The 13,526-nt window shown below is 50.5% G+C and overlaps 1 long non-coding RNA gene across 1 annotated transcript; it reads left to right on the plus strand.

Annotated features, from left to right (window-relative positions):
• Window positions 1-622: 622 nt before the first annotated feature.
• Window positions 623-10,875, plus strand: LOC144248501 (uncharacterized). The gene is made up of 3 exons (XR_013341795.1): window positions 623-655; window positions 1,135-1,206; window positions 10,739-10,875. It is a non-coding gene; the product is annotated as an uncharacterized LOC144248501 (long non-coding RNA).
• The last annotated feature ends 2,651 nt before the right edge of the window (window positions 10,876-13,526 follow it).

Raw genomic sequence — 13,526 nt, forward strand, 5'->3', positions numbered from 1 at the left:
GAAATCAGTCAGCCTTCTGAATTGAGTCAGACATTGTCATTTCTTCCCATTGGGTTCACCTGCATTTACAATAAGCAACCATGCAGTCGGGGAGTTCTGTTGGAGCAGTTGCTGGATTCAGAGTCCCGCAGGCCAGAATAAAAGCTCTGGATTAAAACCCTCCATCAGAACTGACTCTTTTCCTTCATTTTCACTTCAAAAGCTTCTCCAGCAGATAGAATCCTGAGGGAGCGGACCCTCTATGAGAGGAAGCTCCATCCCGCCGCCACCAGAGCTCTGGCATGCCTGGATTTGTCTCCTTGTGCCCAGCTGAAACATCCAGCTAGCCAAAAGTGTCTCTGGGGTGAGAGACCACGGTTGCCGCTATTTGGATCAGCCGAAGGGGCCAGACAAGCCAAGGCATGTCCCATCCTCATTATTGGCAATACCAATAGGTCCCAGTGTGCCACTGGCAGCTGGGGCCTCAGCCACCTCCTCTCTCCACAGCAGCGCCTGTGCAGCCTCACAAGATTGGACAAAATCTTCACTTGCAGAGACCTGTACCTGCCATCAGCCATCCCCAAGCCAGGTTCCAAGATCTCGTCCACAGCTGCATTATCAGCTTGTGTCTGGGGCATGGTGACACCGCCCAGAACAGGACCCTCTGTCCCCGAAGGTGCTGGCCCTGGTGTCTGGCCAGGACTGAAGGGAGGCCCCTCCTGCCAGGGAAGGGCTTGAGCAACATCTTTGGGCTTCAGCTCAGGTGGTGCTACCACCAGCACTGGCGGAGCTGCTAGTCTGGGCACAGCCAGGGGTGGGCAGGCAGCGGCTGGGCAGGGGCTCCTGGGACACCATGTTTTGGCTTTGCTTTTCATTTTAGAAATTACAAATTTTTAGAAAGAAAACCCCAAAAATTTCTTCAATTTTTCCATAGTACTTTAAGAATTTTCAAAGTAGTTTTAAAATTTAGAAAAACTTAGAACATTTTTACACTTCTAGAGTAAAAATTAGAATTACATTTAATTGGTCATATTTACTCTGGGAAGAACTGAGACAACCCATGGCACCTAGTCTACTGGAGAGGCTCTCTTCCCACTGCAGATTTGTACCTAGCCACAACAACTAATGTAAAACCTTTTCCCTGATGTTTTCCAGGATTTCTGACAAGCTCGCCTCTTAATCTTCAGAGGCAAACTTTGAGCACAGTGGAAATCTCCTGCTGTGCAGGTAGGTCTTCTCTTTTTATCTTGGTTTAGGGCAAATTTGGGAGATGACCTCCAAAGGGGTTCCCGAGAAAACAGCAGCCCTGCCCCCAGCTAGTTTGGGAAAAAGATTTTTTTTTATAAAAGTGGAAAAAACCTCTATATTTAACAGGCAAAGCACTCACCATCAGGAAAAAAAAAAAAAAAAAAAAAAAAAAAAAGAACATTATTAAACAATAAAACCTCTCGCCACATAGAAGAAATTACAAACTCAGAAAGTCCCCTCTGTTGGCTGTGGCTCTGCAAACTCATTCTGTTATCAGTCCCTCTGGCCCTGGAAATGCCGCAGCCCAGGCCCAGCCTGGTGGGCCACAGGTGTGAGCTGCTGGGGCTCTTCTGGGTGTTCAGTCCAGAGCAGGTTGAAACAGTTCCATGAAAAAAGAAAAATCACAGTCCAGAGTGTTAGAGGAAAATGCCGCGGGAGACAAGACTCATGATATCATGATCATCAAGTCTCAGTTTATTGTAACAGATTACATAGTTTATATATGTTCGTTAATTAGCTCATACATATTGCAAAAGCCAAGCTCATGATTGGTTGCTATGTGACTTGTACTATTATCTTAAAAGTATCGTTATGATCGATACATGCCTGTCCGGCTGGCCTTGCAGTTAGAACAGCTTAGTACCCCCTTTGTTCTTCTCTATCTACTTCTACATACTAAGCAATTTCAATATCCTGCTTTCTGCACATCATCTATTCTTCAGGGCCATGCGAACTTTGCAGCAGTCACGTAGCCCTCCCTATTTGGATTAACTTTACAGTATCATGTCCCTTGTCGTTCAACCATTCCTCTGTCAGGCTCTCTTCATCTCCCCCGTTTTCCTTTTGGACAAGAAGGTGTGCATTCAGCATTTTCTGCAAAAGCTGCTGCATCAAGCCTTGTAAGCAAGTAAACACACAGGGCAAGACAAGCAAAAGTATCACAATTATGCTTAGAACTATTATGCCATATTTGATGATGTCCCTCAACCATGGTCCAATCCCCAATCCTTTCAGCCAGCCTTCCAAGCCCAATCCGTCCTCCACCTTCAACTGTTGAGTTAGCTCGGTCAATTTTCGTATTTGCTTATGGATGGATGTAGAGTGGTCAGATAAGTTCATACAGCACATTCCTTCAAATTCCTCACAACCATGACCTTGGGCTAGCAATAGGAAATCTATAGCCGCCCTATTCTGCAGTGTGGCATGTCTTACTGAGTCTACATCCAAAAGCATGTCACTTAAGGCCTTCGATGTAGCATTTGTCTGTTTAGCTAGCCAGCACCCCAGCTTGTTGAGTTGAGCTAATGCTCCTGCTGAGGCAACACCAGGCGCTAGGAAAGAGGCAGCAATAATCGCCTCAGGGGACCAAAATCTAACATTATCTTGACAGTTACTGGCAAAGTTATGTACACTGCGTCGCAATCTGCTGCCATGATAACGCCGAGCCATGTCTAATATCATTGATGTGTTGGGTGTCAGCAATGACAATCTTCCTAACGAACAAGGGCCTCCCTTTATTCTGGAAGGTATGCCAGCCCAAGCTCTGTCACCACAAATAAAGAATATTCCTCGGGGCAAAGAAAGCGGATTATTTGTTGACTTTGAAACCTTTTTGGCCGTGTACTGACACCAGATACTACTGTTTCTGTAAATTGGCAAAGTGGAATTAACGACAATTGCAGACTCATTGATTCCCTGTTGCTTGCTTGTCCAGTTAAAGTACAAACAGCAATCCATGCCAACTGCCCCCAGTAGCTCTAGCTCCTGGGGTTCTGCCGGGGCGATCGGTAAGTAGGGCACCCACCTGTCCCAATTATCTACAGTAGTATTCAAATTTAAATTATCGCAAGTTGGAACACGTGTAGGACATGGCCATGTATCCAATGGTAGACCGACTAGGCAGGTGGAGAACGGATTGCCTGGGGAAGATAAAGCAAGACAGATGGACTCTTGCCCTGTTAGATTTGCCATTGTGACCCATACATTTGTTTTAGGTTGAGGTGGGACGTATGCCTGCACACTTAGCAGCACGGCTGCGATGACGAAACCTCCTACACTGCGTGTCCCATTCGTCTGGGTCAACTTGCCACTGAATGGGGATGCCAATACCATTCTGACAACAGGAATCTATAATCCCTGTCCTTTTAACACCTAGAATTTTCTCTACTAAGTGCTGTACCCTCCAAGCTAGCCTTCTTAATTCCAGGTCTTCTCTATTTTCTATTAATCTCAGGCTCTCCCTGATAGGCTGACCTGTTAATCGTGTTAAAGCGCGCTGTGGTGAGTCAAAGCTCCACTGGCGCTGACAGGTAAGACACCAGAATGCAGAGGTAAGGTGGTGCTGATGAATCCACCAACGATGAGAGCACCCTCCACAATATATTTTTACCCAAGATTGGTGGTCATAACTATTGCAAGTCAAGCAAGCAAGCGGACAACAGCGGTCAAAGTCTCTAGCTAACTGAGGCAAGAGGCAGTCTTCAACTTCTCTCTCCGAGTCAAACAGGAATTTAATCTGAAACTCTTCTTCTAATTCATACAGGATCCTGGAGATCGTCCTCTGTAGGCGCTGCCTCCTTCTCTGCTCCGGGCTGGTCATTGGTGGGCCGCACCCACTTAGCTGGGACCCACACAGTACCTGTTGGTGTAGAAACACAGAGATAGCCCCTGCCCCAGTATAATACTTTGGCTGGACCTTGCCAAATCCCTGTTTTTGGATCTCTATACCTGACTACCATTTGCGGAGGGGTAGGGGCTTTAGAGGCAAAGTGAGTAATTGCTGCGGGTAACCCCCCATCTCCAAAAATACATAAGTGATTAAGCACAAACAGGCATTTCAATAACCTATCCTGCACGCTGACTGTATCAATGTATTTTTCCAGATATTGTTTAAGAGTTCCATTGGCTCTCTCTACTATTGCCTGTCCAGTAGGGGAGTTTGCAATCCCTGTAACGTGTGTGATGTTCCATGTTTGCATAAAGCGGGCAACACGTTTACTGCAATAAGCAGGGCCATTATCAGTCTTGATCTTCTGAGGCACTCCCATGACTGCGATACAGCTGCTGAGATGTCGCTCCACATGAAGGGCCCGTTCTCCAGTCTGAGCAGTAGCCCATATATAATGGCTGTAAGTATCAATAGTCACATGGACGTACTTCAAACGACCAAAACTAGGTACATGGGTGACATCCATCTGCCAAAGTTCATTAGCTTGCAGGCCTCGCGGATTTACTCCTATTCCCAGGCCCACTCCTCTGTTGTGATGGCTACATATGGGGCAAGCCTTAACAATAGCTCTGGCTTCTTGTAGTGGAATACGGAACTCCTGTGATAGGCCTTTGGCATTCTGATGAAAGATAGCATGGTTCTCTCGGGCCATTGTTTGCCGTGGAAGTACTACATGATGAGCAATTGACACTGACACTAATTTGTCGGCTCTGGCATTGCCTGCTCCCAGTCCTTCATTCCATTTGTGGCTGCGGACATGTATGATAGAATATGCCTCCCTTCTGTTCCTTAAGGCGCGCTTTAATTGAAGAAAGAGCTCGTAAAGACGCTGATTTTGGACCTCCTTGATGGCGGCATCTTCAATCCTTGATGCCACTCCTACGACATAGAGTGAGTCAGAAACAACGTTCAGCGGCCCCAACAAGTGAGACACTGCCCAAATAACTGCCCTTAACTCCAATGTCTGTAAGTTGTCCTGAAATGTTGCTTCCAGTATCTGGTAATGCCATTGTTGTTCTGTCTTCCAGACCACAGCCGCTCTGCGTGATTTGCGGCCTGCGTCTGTGAAAGCTGTAATGGCATTTGAGATAGGCTTCTCCTTTCTGAGGGGTTTCTGTATCCATGTCCATTTTCCTACCCATTGTAATTGTTTGGGTGTAAGGGGTCCTGTACTAACAGTAGCTGCAGATGAGAGCAATGCTTCGGCAAGGGGTGCAGAGTTTAGAAGGTACCAGTCCAAAGTGGGTTTTTCCATGGGTATATTGATTTTTACTGGTTCTGAACCACTTATCTCTAAAATACGAGTACGTCCCTTCTTGATAAGTGTTGCCAGGCTGTCGACCTTGGAGGTTACTGTTCTTTTTTGCTGTAATGGGGGTGAGATCCATTCTAGCACCACTGTCTCCCCCGTTTTCTTTTCATGCTGGGTGACAGCCCCTAATAGGTGGTCCTCAGTGTTCCAAATGGTCAAATGTAAAGGAAGATCAGGATCAAGACGTCTCACAAAACCAGTAGAGATGCAGTGTGTAATGTCGTGTAAAGCACGACGTTGATCTGACGTCAGGCGAACTGGAGTGCAGGGATCGGTTCCTTTGAGGAGTGGGCGCAGTTTGTCTAAAAGGATATTAGGAATTCCAGTAACTGGCTTGAGCCATTGTAGGTCGCCCAAAAGCCTTTGCGCTTCATGCAAGGTGTTGACTGATGACTGGATAGATAGCTTCTGTGGTGTAACTCGCTGTTGAGTGATCGTCCATCCCAAGTATTTCCATGGAGCAGAAAATTGAATTTTGTTGGGTGCAATGACAAGAGAAGACTTCTCTAAGGTATGCAGGATATCATGGATTTGAGAGTCTAAAAAGGGGGTTGCTTGTGCGAACAGAATGTCATCCATGTAGTGATAGATGATGGTATCGGGCATGCGTTGTCGCAGTGGCTGAAGTGCTGCATCCACATATAGCTGACAAATTGTGGGCGAATTACGCATTCCTTGTGGCAAAACCGTCCATTCAAATCTCCTGGCTGGCTCGCCATGATTGAGGGCAGGGAGAGTAAAGGCAAACCTTTTAGTATCTGCAGGGTGCAGAGCAATAGTAAAGAAGCAGTCTTTCAAATCTATAACTAAGATGGGCCATTCTTGTGGTAACATAGCAGGATTCGGCATCCCAGGTTGCAGTGCTCCCATAGGTTCCATCTGATCATTTACTGCTCTGAGATCATGCAAGAGCCGGTAATTGCCCGACTTTTTCTTGATAACAAAGATCGGAGTGTTCCAAGGGCTTGTGGATGGTCTAAGATGTCCCTGCTTGTATTGTTCATCAACCAACAAATGTGCCTGCTCCAGACTTTCCCGTTTCAAAGGCCATTGCTTAACTACCACAGGCTCGTTAGTAGTCCATGTAAGTGGTAGCGGGAAGATCCAAGCAATGGCCGTCACTGAAAAGAATGATCGTTGGTAAGGACGAGGCCCAGCTGGGCCAGAACATCACGGCCAATCAAGCATTGAACAGCGGGTGGTAAGGTTGTTATAGAGAGCGCTGCAGACGCCTGTCTCCCTTCAATTTCAACAGTCAGCACTGGGGTGCGGCTTGCGAGTGTCATTCCGCCGATGCCGCTCACCGTGGTTGCTGTGGGCTGGGTGGGCCAAGACGCAGGCCAATGACCTGGGTCAATAATGCTGGTATCTGCGCCCGTATCCAGAAGTCCTTTAAGCACAATGCTGTGTCCCTGATGGATCAAGCGACAGGATTTCCTGGGGCGGGTGTTGAGATCCAAGGTAAGCAATGCGAGACCTCCTGTTGAGCCAAATCCCTCTGGAGTCCTGGGGACTTGGGATATAGGTTCCAATCCTTTGGTCATTTGTGGCAGTGGGATTAACTGAGCAATCCTTTGACCTTTTGGTACTGTCACGGGGGGATATGGCGTATGAGCAATGATCATGATTTCGCCGCAGCAGTCGGCATCGATGATCCCTGGTTCCACAAAGAGGCCTAAAATAGAGGCTGAAGAGCGGCCAATAATGAGTCCTCCCATAGCTTGTCCGTGTATTCGCAAGGGGCCATGGATTCCAGTTGGAATTTTATGTGGTCTTGAAGTTAGGAGATCAGTGTCTACTGCGGCTGCCAAGTCCAGGCCGAGGCTCCCGCAGGTGGCAGGCTGGAATTGCTGAGTGGCTTCATTTCTGCAGCTGCTATTTGTGTCCCGGCGCGGCCGCTGATCGCGCTGCTCCTGAAGTTTCCCTGCTTCCTTTTGCATGCGTTAGAGTTGTGGGTGTTTGATTGGCATCTGCCACACCAGACTCCTGTTGCTCCGCATTCCCTTCGAGTGTGACCTAAGCTTCCACAGCGGTAGCATTTTACACGTGCCCCTCCGGTAGTATTAGAATGGGGGCGGCCAGCCATAGCCTGAAGGGGAGCAAGGGCTGCTAAAACCTGATTTTGAGAAGCTAAAACCTGATTTTGAGAGCTTGCCTGTTCTTTTAATCCCTGTCCTATCTCTTGCAAAGCATTAACCAATAGTGCCTGAGTTCCAACTGGTACTGAAGCAGCCTTTTCTAACAATGCTTGGACAGTCCAATCCCCAGGGATAGAAGTAATCAAATTTCTAGTTGTGGGATTGCTATTCTGGAGTATGCACTGCTTAAGTAGGGCATCCTGCATATGATCAGCCACCCCTGCTTTGGACAACGCCTCCATTATTTTATCTACGAATGTGCCAAGAGGCTCCTCCCTGCCTTGTTTAATCCCCATATACATTGGAATTCCACCCGGGGTCTTGACTTTGTCTATGGCTCTTCTTGCCACCACTGTTGCTTCTCTTAATTTGTCAGGTCCTAGTGCTGCCTGTTGTTCTAAGCGTACATGATTACCCTGTCCCATGAGCTCGGCTACAGTAAGCCCTGCCAAAGGATCCCCCTGAGCCCTTGGTAAATTGGCACTTCTCTCCGCTTCCTCTCTCCAGCGTGCCTCAAAAAGTAAGCGTTGATGCGGCGTGAAGATCAATTTGGCCATTCCCCTAACATCGGAAGGCAATAAAGTGTGAGCATTAAAAATAAAATCAAGCATTTGCCTGGCAGGCTCACTGGCGATACCATAGCTCCCCACAGTGGCGCGCAGCTGTGTCAACAGTTTCCAGTCCATGCTCTGGACCTGCGCAGTGTACCCCCCGTCGCCATTCGGCGAAAATATCACCGGAAACGCAAGGGTTTCCTGTGCTGCCGTGAAGAGCTCAGCGTCCCCCGTCTGCATGCCCTCCTGTGCAATAGCAGCCCATAACTCACGTCTTCCCTTAGCCATGGCCTCCACGAGGTCAGAATCTGCCCTAGGGACAGGCGCCTGGCCGGGAGACGGCGGATGCCGCGAGGAGGGTGCCACGGTAACGTTTTGAATTGCCGGAGGGGGACGCGACGGTGGGGGTAAAGGGGGAGCTGATGGCAGCACCTCAATGCCACGAGTATCTGTGGGCGGTGCAGGCATTTCAGGAGCAGAGATGGGGACAGGGAAATTTGTAAGGACCGGAGGGTTAGGCTCACTAGAAGAAAGCGAGGGTTCATATTCCTTATTTTTTTCCCGGGCTGTCCGTATCCCTTCCACCGCCTTCTTTTCTGCCTGACACATTAGCAATTCACTATGAACTACCCGCCAAAGCTTACCCATCTTCTTACCCGTTTTATCCTCATCTAACACTAACTCCACCAACTTATCCCCATATTTCCTCCATTCGGAAAGTTCATGAACACTATGGGGGTTAACGAAAAAGCCGTAAGACTCAGCATGATGCAATAGCGAAGGGAGATCCTTATCTAAGTCAATCCCCCTAATCTGCCTTTTTCTAAGAGAAGCACTAAATAAATCATATGCTGCTTGCCTTTCCATGGTTAAGTCGGTACCGTTGCTGGCTCCTTCAGGCTTCGGCAGCACGTATCGGCTGAGCCCGCTTCTACGGTCACTCAGGGCGCGGAGCAGAGCGTTTCGCCTCTTCTCTTTATTTTCGCCGTCCTTCCAGCCGCAGGACCCGCACTCCAACGCAGCACCCCTCTCGCCTTAGGCTCGGATCAGGTCCCTGCTTTCGGGCGCCAGTTGTTAGAGGAAAATGCCGCGGGAGACAAGACTCATGATATCATGATCATCAAGTCTCAGTTTATTGTAACAGATTACATAGTTTATATATGTTCGTTAATTAGCTCATACATATTGCAAAAGCCAAGCTCATGATTGGTTGCTATGTGACTTGTACTATTATCTTAAAAGTATCGTTATGATCGATACATGCCTGTCCGGCTGGCCTTGCAGTTAGAACAGCTTAGTACCCCCTTTGTTCTTCTCTATCTACTTCTACATACCAAGCAGTTTCAATATCCTGCTTTCTGCACATCATCTATTCTTCAGGGCCATGCGAACTTTGCAGCAGTCACGTAGCCCTTCCTATTTGGATTAACTTTACAGTATCATGTCCCTTGTCGTTCAACCATTCCTCTGTCAGGCTCTCTTCACAGAGAAATTCCCTTCCTCAGCTAGCTAAATACTAACTAAAAAGCAAAGGAGAGCTCTATCCTGCTGTCTTGTCTGTCTGCAGACAGCAGAGTCCAGGAGAAGGATGTGGGGGAGCAAGTGCAGTTTCTGACAATAAACTCTGCGCTTCTTCTTGCCTCCCCCTTCACTCTTGGAACCAGTTTTAAAGGTGCAAAACTTATTTCTGGGCTGAACTGACAAATGGGGATATAAGCATCATAAAGGCACCCAGGGACAGTGTCCCAGCTGCAACTGGGGCCTCAGCTACCTCCTCTCTCAGCAACTGCTCCTCTGAATGGGGCAAAGAATTCCAAGAACGGCCAAACATCTCAGTCAGGGACACATCTGCCCTCATTTCCCATCTCCATGCCCATGCCTGATGTCCCTGTCACAGCTGCATTACCAGCTTGTTGCTCTGCAGATGCTGCCTCCACCCAAACAAAACCCTGTGTCCCTGAAGGTTTTTCTGAGCAATGGCCCTTGGATGAAGCAAAACATTTACAGTCAGGGCAGTCCATTTGTACAGAAGGGGGTACACTCTGGGGGTACAGCTAAGAGCATGAGGTCACAGCGGGCTCTGGGTCACAGCAGGCTGAGGTCACAGAGGGCTCTGGGTCACAGCAGGCTGAGGTCACAGCGGGCTCTGAGGTCACAGAGGTCCCAGAGCCCCGTGGCTGCACAGCACCACAAGGCCCGAGCAGGCAGTCCTGGAGCACAACTGCTGCGGCAGCAGCGGCGGTGGCAGCAGCGGTGCTGACATTGGGACAGCGGCCTCAGGAGAGTGGTGGCAGCGAGAGAGGCGGGACTGGCACAGGGCAAGGCACCATGGCCCTTGCTCTGCGCCTCCTCCTCCTGCTGCTCCTGGCCGTGGCCCTGCCTGCCAGGGCTGCCCAGGCTGCTCCGCTAAAAGCGGGGGGAATAGGTGAGCCGGCACCTGGCTCTCCTTTCCCGGGACAGCGCTCCCTGCTCCCCGGGAAACACTGGGGATGGTTTTCCCGTGGGCTTTCGGGAGGGTTTCCTCTGTAGGAGGGAGAGACCCCCCGTGGGCCTTGGGCAGCCCCATTTTCCTCTCCAGGGATGTTACACAGGACAGGGAAAGAGGGTGGAGAGTGACCAGGAGCCAGCCCAGAGCTCCCCAGGCCCCTGTGCATCTTTGGCCTTGCCCATTGCCACCTGGCTTCCACAGCCTTATTGATCCCCTTGCAGTGCCCAGTTCCCGGAGGCAAAAGGGGATCCCAGCACAATGGAAATGGGTCTGGTCTCTGCTTCCCTCTAGATTTGGATCGCGACTTGAATGATTTGCAAGTGCTGGTGAATGACACGTTAAAGATCTTGGAAAATGCTGAAGGCAAGTTCTGCATTTCCCTTTTTCCTGACAGCATAATCAGTATCAAGGTGGCAAGAACTCACACATGCCATTTTTGTTGAAAGTTGAAGAATGCTGAAAACTTTTCCCTGCTCCGCTTCTGGAGCCCTGAGTGATCCCACAGGATCACTGTCAGTGGGAGGAAGGAGCATTTAGCTGTCCATCTTCCTCCCATGTGCAATGCCAGTGTGTCCTTCCGTGTGCTCTGCGCAGCCACAGAGAAGAGCAGAGAGGGAAGGGGCAGAGCCCAGGGCTGGGCCCTGGGGCTGAGCCTTGGTGCAGCCTGAGGATCTCCTACATTGCCACAGGAGATGTTTTGTCCTGCCTTTCTTTGCAGCTGAACCTGTTGGTGAAGGTGGTGCAGCTTCCCCACCCATACGCATTACTGAGCCTCTGGGAGATGCTGAGGGTAGGTCAAGGCCTTTCCTGCTGTGAGAGCTGCCAGCTCAGAGCCCAAAGCTCGGCCAGAGGGGCATCGCTGCAGGTGCCAGGACAGAATCACGCACGTGTGTGCCCTCGCCCTGGGCCATCCCCTCACTGCTCCTGCGGCTCAGTGCTGCCTGTGCAGATCTGCAGAGATGGCAGAAGCTTCTGTGGCTGTTGAGTTACAGGTGTGGCTGCCGGGAGGACTTTCCCGGGTCCTTTGCTGATTACTACCCACAAGCTCAGCTCCCATCGCAGGGGTGAGTAGTGTGTCCCTGCTGATCCCGCAGGCTGGGCACTGGTTTTGTGGGATCCATTCCTGGGAAATGGCATTGTTTTGCTCTAAGGTCCTCCGACAGGAAAGAACAAAGCTACAGGACGCAAGAAACCCCTTGAGCCATCCGAAAACATGAGGCAAATGCTGAAGGAAATTCTGCAGGCAGGACAAGGTGGGTGAATCTCCTCAGCCTTCCCCTGGGACTCAGCAGCCGGGGGCTTTCCCTGCACATCTGGACAGGCCGTGCCCGGCACAGCAGGAAGGGATCCATGGCAGCCTTGCTGCCCCACTGCTGCTCTCATGCCCTGCAGGGCTGTTTCCCAGCCTGGCCTGGCTGCAGCTTCTCCCCAGCCTCTGCAGGAAGGCATTTGGCACCAGCTGACAGGGAGCCCAAATTCCACCACAGCTCATGCCCACCCTGAGATCCTCTGCAATTTTCCAGTCTCAAGGCAGATTAGGAGAGGTGGCGGTTTGGAGGAGGGAGTGGGTCGTAGCCTACCCAAAAATTTTATGGGGATTTCCTGATCCTTAACCATGCTTTCCTTTGACAAGCATTGCCTCCTGAAGGTGCCACCTCCACTATGTGGAACAACCCTGCCTGTGTCTTTTCTTTTCTCCAGAAGTGGATGTAGAAGCTGGTCTGAAGGCCGCATTTCCCAGAGGAAGCAGTGGCTCATTGGCAGCCTCTGCTGCAGGAAGGGAGGCAATGCCAGGCACAGTCACAGGAGGTAATTGCTGTGCCTCTGGGCCTGAGCCCTGCTGAGGCTTGAGCTGCCCTCTCTGCTGCTTGGCAGTGCAGACACAGCCCGGACAGGGCCGGCACAGCCCAGAGGAATTGTTATGCTCAGGGCACTCGGGTACTGAGCAGTCCTGCTGGGGTCCCTCCGTGGGAGACACGTCCCGAGACCTGGGAGCGACTGCACAGGGTGCCCATGGTGGGGAAGGGGCAGAGGGGGAGGGCAAGGCTCCAGGGTGTCCTGAAAAAGCTCTGCTATCTCCTGTTGTGACAGGGGAGCTGTTCCAGCAGAAGGACGATGGGCAGTTGGTAGGACAGGAGGGAGGGAGGGAGGGAGTTAGGAAGGGATATTTGCAGCACTGCCTGCTGCAGTTTTCCCCAGGGATTAAAGAGAGTTTCCTCTGTGCAAGTGAAAGAATCCCCATGGGTCCCGTGCTGCTCCATTTCCTCTCCAGGGATGTTGCACAGGGCCTGCAAAGTGGGATGGGGATTGACTGGAGCCAGCCCAGAGCTCCCCAGGCCCCTGTGCAACATCGGCCTTGTTCTTTCACATCAGGCTCCCATGACCTTCCCCAACCCCCTGAGGCAGAAGGGGATCCCAGCACACCATGGAAATGGTTCTGATCTTTGCTCCCTTCTAGATTGGGAACAGACCATGGATTATCTGGAAGGCCTGCTGGATTACGGCTTGAGACTCTTGGGAAATGCCGGAGGTAAATTCTTGATGTACCTTTTCTGACAGAATAGGCAGCAACAAGGTGGCAAAAGCTCATACATTTGCCCTTTCCCTTAAGACCATCTCAATTTAGATGGATTTAGGAAAATCAGCCTGCTCCCTTCTCAAACCCTGAGTGATCCCACAGGATCACTGTCAGTGGGAGGAAGGAGCATTTAGCTGTCAGTTTTCTTCCTGTGTGCAATGCCAGTGTGTCCTTCCGTGTGCTCTGTGCAGCCACAGAGAAGAGCAGAGAGGGAAGGGGCCGAGCCCAGGGCTGTGTCCCAGGGCTGAGCCTTGGGTGCAGCCTGAGGATCTCCTAAATTGCCATGGGACCTGTTCTGTCCTGCCTTTCTTTGCAGATAACCCTGCTAGCAAAAGTGATCTGGCTTCCCAACCTACGTTCAGGATTGAGCCTCCAGGAGATGCTGAGGGTAGGTCAAGGCCTTTCCCTCTGTGAGAGCTGCCAGCTCAGAACCCAGAGCTCGGCCAGGGGGGCATCGCTGCAGGTGCCAGGACAGAATCACGCACGTGTGTGCCCTTGCCC

This window comes from Lonchura striata, unplaced genomic scaffold, assembly GCF_046129695.1.
Source record: "Lonchura striata isolate bLonStr1 unplaced genomic scaffold, bLonStr1.mat Scaffold_161, whole genome shotgun sequence".
NCBI classification, from domain to species: Eukaryota; Metazoa; Chordata; class Aves; order Passeriformes; family Estrildidae; genus Lonchura; species Lonchura striata.